We start from the raw sequence: 6669 nt of genomic DNA on the forward strand, positions 1-6669 counted from the left end.
TTACATGACAAATTGTATCGTCCTTCAAGCAGATGACGGCGTATGTGCTAAAAAAAACAGTACTATAATTCTCCAGACATAAGCTTATGCTTAATGCTAAACTGAGAGTAATAAGGGTTAGACAATACTAATGTCTACACGTTTGCAGAAACATCAGAACAGCTAGTCTGGGTATGTAATATGGAAATAAATACTGATGGAACATCCATGTCGAACACAAAATCAACGAAGCAAAATTAAATGGGTATGTGATAAAACAAATTCTCAATGACTCAGTCTGATGCTGGAATTTGAGAACGAAACCACGAAACCTGAAGAAAGCCTATTACTTTGGATGGACAACTATTTACCCTTGCATGTACGAGAACAAGAATCACATCTAAAACTGCCTAGGTGCAAAACACGAATATTACTGATATGCTCCAGTGATTTGCTTAGAGTTTCTCAGATGCTGATAAAACCTTTATAGCTCTTGATTATTTTAGCACGTACTAAAACTTCATTTAGAGAAAAATAAATAAGCACAAAATTGATTAAAATAAAGTAAATTTGCACATCAGCTAGAATTTAGAATGGTCAAATCTGAATGTGAATATAGAAAAGCAGCATCTCCACAGTTACAAATGCGAGGCCGTGCAGAAAATAGTTTCGCAGCAACTTTCATAATTATGGCAAATTTAAAGCCAACAAGATAGAAAAGTTTTTGCTGATTCATAAAACAAAAATGTACAAAGTCCGTGAGAGGGAGAAGTATGTAGCGTATACAAACTACCACATTTCAACCAACAAAATTTTCTGTGGGAAAAATGAACTTGACTTGCTTTCCACGAGTTTTGCTCCATTACAAAAATAACTGCTGAACTGGGATTATTCCTTAAAATTACAATTTCTTGTGATGAACAGTCTCAAAGAAGTAATGTCACGATTCTTGCATAAAAGTAATGTCTAAAGTCATGTTTAAAGTTTATAGGCTTACTATTCTGGTCATGCTTATGTGATGTGATGTGATTTTGATTTTTAACGTAGCTTTAACAATTTTTCAGTCATAACACTACGATGTCTGCAATGTGGCCGTTTACAGTGATGTCTAGTACTGGGACGTCATGCCGCAGACATGTAGCATGATGTCCCACCCGGTCACATTATCCTGACACCAGCCCGACCAGTCATAACACTAACCTCTTAATGCTGAATGCCAAGCGAGGCAGCTGTTAGTACCATTTTTGTAAGTCTTTGGTATGACTCGGCCGGGGATCAAACCCACGATCTCCCGCATCCGAAGCGGACGCTTTAACCACTAAGCCACCGGAGAGGTGGTTATGCTTATGAGATTCAGAGTTAACAAGCGTACCATGTATATGCCTACATGTCTTTAACAGTCTTCGACGAAGGCAATAATTACGGTGGCTTGGGAGATTGTTGATTAGTGGGCCTCTATGACCCTGACTATTGGTCGTGATAAGTGGTCTTGAAATAAACATCCCATGCAGAAAAAAATTATTTCTTATTAGACTTATCATGATAATGACCTTCAAATACACAATTGCATGGGTATTTTTAAAACCCTAAGTGCAAACCATTCACAAAGTTGGTTATGGATTTTTTGCTCCAAGTATAATAAAAGTTATTCTGCAAAGCTGAATCTTTCTTTGTGTCACAATGATATTGACCTTCATCTTTTGACAGAAAAACCACTGACCTCTTCCATACCTGAAGAGCAAGCTCTCTACATATTTTGCTCAAGGTACATGGTTTAGAACTAATCATGGAAAAGCTGTTTTCTTCATTCAGTCCTAGTGACCTTGTCCTTAAACCTTTTAAACCCAAAAGCAGTAGGTTTGGATCTTACCCAACATGCAAGTCATCCACAAACTTAGGTTTGAAAGGCTTCTTTCATGTCCCAAAAGCAAGCCATCCAGTTTGGTCCAGGTAGGTGATGTTGAATATTATTGCGCATAAACCATTTTTCCTTTCTTTAAGTGATCTTTGCCTCTGACCCCAAAATGTATAGCTTTCTTTCTTTTGTGATAAAAAAAACAACCTTTAAAGTTTGTCATAAGTACATGTAGGTGTTGTAGACTGCAAGTTATTATGAAGAAAAGTTAGTGGAAAGATGTATAGTTTCTAACATTCTGCCAAAATTTGGGCATATAAAAAGCAAAACAAAAGTGATTCCATAATATAGCATCCCCATAACCAGATCTACAGTAAAAAAATCTTTCACGTAAAATGCCCTTTACTATATCCTGTAAAAAAAATGTAGATGCTGTCCAATATTTTGTGGTAATCAAGCAACTAAATAATATTTCCATGTGCTTCTATCACATTTTTGTCCTTTGTATTACATTTTTTTTACCCAAGTTCATAATTTTTCATTCTCACTTAAATATCTTTTTTTTTTAGAATTAACACACTCCCTCATGGCATCCCCCAATTTTTAGTACGTGATGGACCATGTGTGCTCGTTTACATAAAGCATACATGCCACCCCCATCCCTCCAAGAGACATAAGCATAATTATTGCTATTATAAGCGTCAAAAAGAGAAATTTGAGCATACGATGTGTACTCAATATATTACATGCCAGAATTATAATTCAAAGCAATGTTTTGAAGTTTAAAAAGATCCATCTGCTCAGGCATATAACATCCACAACTCACACCGTAACATCATATAACATCCACAATTCACACCGTAACATCATATAACATCCACAATTCACACTGTATCATCATATAACATCCACAACTCACACTGTAACATAATATAACATCCCCAACTCACACCGTAACATCATATAACATCCACAAATCACACCGTAACATCATAAAACATCCACAACTCACACCGTATCATATAACCTCCACAACTCACACTGTAACATCATGTAACATCCACAACTCACACCGTAACATCATATAACATCCACAACTCACACCGTAACATCATATAACAGCCACAATTCACACCGTAACATCATATAACATCCACAAGTCACACTGTAACATAATATAACATCCCCAACTCACACCGTAACATCATATAACATCCACAAATCACACTGTAACATCATAAAACATCCACAGCTCACACCGTATCATATAACCTCCACAACTCACACTGTAACATCATGTAACATCCACAACTCACACCGTAACATTATATAACAGCCACAACTCACACCGTAACATCATATAACAGCCACAAATCACATCAGAATCATCACATAACATCCACAACTCACACTGTATCATCATATAACATCCACACCTCACATCATAACATCAGATGACATCCACAACTCACATCGTAACATCATATAACATCCACAACTCACACCGTAACATCATATAACATCCACAAGTCACACCATAACATCATATAACATCTACAACTCACACTGTAACATCATAAAACATCCACAACTCACACCGTAACATCATATAACATCCACAACTGACACTGTAACATCATATAACAACCACAAATCACATCGGAATCATCATATAACATCCACAACTCACATCGTAACATCATATAACATCCACAACTCACACTGTATCATCATATAACATCCACAATTCACACCGTAACATCATATAACATCCACAACTCACACCATAACAGCATATAACATCCACAACTCACACCGTAACATCAGATAACATCCACAACTCACACCGTAATATCATATAACATCCACAACTCACAACATAAGGCATTTCAGTTAACATCTTGCGTAATTTTCTTTAAAAGTACAGACTCGTTCACTAGCTAACAAGTTCATCAATAAAATGAAGGCTGTGAGGCAAAGGTCACATATGAAGAAACCTAATTGTTTTTTTAGAAATGGGTCAGACAAAGGTGCTATAAATAGCAAATAAGGAACGTACTCGTATGCTATTCTTACGCAGCTGTCACCTTTTTTAAGAATATTATCAAATTTATGATTGATGTTAAAGAGATGATAAAAAATTACAAATATGTTTTATTATTTAAATTTTATTTTTAATGCAAGAAAAATGTGTCATCCACATACAATCTATTGTAAGATGTAATTGGGTTTTTAAAAAATGTAATGATTATGCCAAAAGCATAATCATTGGCATGTATGATAAAGTAAAGAGCAAATTAAAAACAACAATTACCAAATCAACATGATATGGCCCTGTATTCTCTTAACTTACTGAGCAAGGAAGTCAAGCTCCTATATGAAGTGTCAACATGTTGACAGTCTGTAACATGAAGCGTCAACATGTTGACAGTCTGTAACATGAAGTGTCAACATGTTGACAGTCTGTAACATGAAGTGTCAACATGATGACAGTCTGTAACATGAAGTATCAACATGATGACAGTCTGTAACATGAAGTGTCAACATGTTGACAGTCTGTAACATGAAGTGTCAACATGTTGACAGTCTGTAACACGAAGTGTCAACATGTTGACAGTCTGTAATATGAAGTGTCAACATGTCGACCATCTGCAACTTTAACTAGAACTGAGACAGAACCACAACTTAGATTTTTGTTGTGTTGCTTTGCTAGACCAATAGATTTACCATGATGTATGTGCACCTTTATTAACCTTATCTGATTAATAGATTTTATGCTTTAGCTAGAGTGTCTTACTAAAATGTTTCAAGAATAATGGACCTGATCATTTGGAAATAATGATAGGCAATTCTAAGGTCAAGAAAATTATACAACTCTTATTTTTTGTGTCTATTAATACTAACAACAATTTTGTCTACAGTATACAGGCAGTAGAAGACCTATTTGTAAAGCGAGGTAAATTATTAACAGGGTTAGGTATGACACTTTCGACTTGCATACTAATTAACTTTTCCACTTGCATATTAAATGATTTCCACTCACATACTAAAATGAGTTTATCAATGACAGACTAAATGAAGTTTTCCAAATTCATATTAAATGAAGTTTTCCAATTTCATACTAAATGAAGTTTTCTGTTTCATATTAAATTAAGTTTTCCACTTTCATACTTAATGAAGCTTTCCACTTTCGTACTAAACAAAGTTTTCCAATGTCATCCTAAATGACGTTTTCCACTTCCATACTAAATGAAGTTTTCCACTTCAATACTAAATGAAGTTTTCCACTTTCATACTAAATGAAGTTTTCCACTTTCATCCTAAATGAAGTTTTCCACTTGCATCCTAAATGAAGTTTTCCGTTTCATATAAAATGAAGTTTTCCACTTTCATATTAAATAAAGCTTTCCACTTTCATACTAAATTAAGCTTTCCACTTTCATACATCCTAAATGAAGTTTCCACTTGCATCCTAAATGAAGTTTTCCACTTTCATACTAAATGAAGCTTTCCACTTGCATCCTAAATGAAGTTTTCCGTTTCATATAAAATGAAGTTTTCCACTTTCATATTAAATAAAGTTTTCCACTTTCATACTAAATTAAGCTTTCCACTTTCATACATCCTAAATGAAGTTTCCACTTGCATCCTAAATGAAGTTTTCCACTTTCACAGTAAATGAAGTTTTCCACTTGCATCCTAAATGTTTTCCACTTTCATACTAAACGAAGTTTTCCACTTTCATATTAAATGAAGTTTCCACTTTCATACTAAATGAAGTGTTCCACTTCCATCCTAAATGAAGGTTTCCAATTTCATATTTAATGAAGTTTTCCACTTTCATATTAAATTAAGCTTTCCACTTTCGTCCTAAATTAACGTTTCCACTTTCATATTAAATGAAGTTTTCCACATTAAATGAAGTTTTCCACTTTCATATTAAATTAAGTTTTCCACTTTCATCCTAAATTAAGTTTTCCACTTTCATACTAAATGAAGTTTTCCACTTTCATATTAAATGAAGTTTTCCACTTTCATATTAAATTAAGCTTTCCACTTTCATCCTAAATGAAGTTTTCCATTTTCATACTAAATGAAGTTTTTCACTTTCATATTAAATTATGTTTTCCACTTTCATAGTAAATGAAGTTTTCCAATTTCATCTTAAATGAAGTTTTCCACTTTCATAGTAAATGAAGTTTTCCACTTTCATCCTAAATGAATTCATATTAAATGAAGTTTTCCACTTTCAAATTAAATGAACTTTTCCACTTTCATCCTAAATTAACTTTTCCACTTCATACTAAATGAAGTTTTCCACTTTCATATTAAATTAAATTTTCCACTTTCATAGTAAATGAAGTTTTCCAATTTCATCCTAAATGAAGTTTTCCACTTTCATACTAAATGAAGTGTTCCACTTTCATCCTAAATGAAGGTTTCCAATTTCATATTTAATGAAGTTTTCCACTTTCATATTAAATTAAGCTTTCCACTTTCGTCCTAAATTAACGTTTCCACTTTCATATTAAATGAAGTTTTCCACATTAAATTAAGTTTTCCTCTTTCATATTAAATTAAGTTTTCCACTTTCATCCTAAATTAAGTTTTCCACTTTCATACTAAATGAAGTTTTCCACTTTCATATTAAATGAAGTTTTCCACTTTCATATTAAATTAAGCTTTCCACTTTCATCCTAAATGAAGTTTTCCACTTTCATACTAAATGAAGTTTTTCACTTTCATATTAAATTATGTTTTCCACTTTCATAGTAAATGAAGTTTTCCAATTTCATCTTAAATGAAGTTTTCCACTTTCATAGTAAATGAAGTTT

This window comes from Sinohyriopsis cumingii, chromosome 9 (assembly GCF_028554795.1).
Source record: "Sinohyriopsis cumingii isolate HCF-2022 chromosome 9, ASM2855479v2, whole genome shotgun sequence".
NCBI classification, from domain to species: domain Eukaryota; kingdom Metazoa; phylum Mollusca; class Bivalvia; order Unionida; family Unionidae; genus Sinohyriopsis; species Sinohyriopsis cumingii.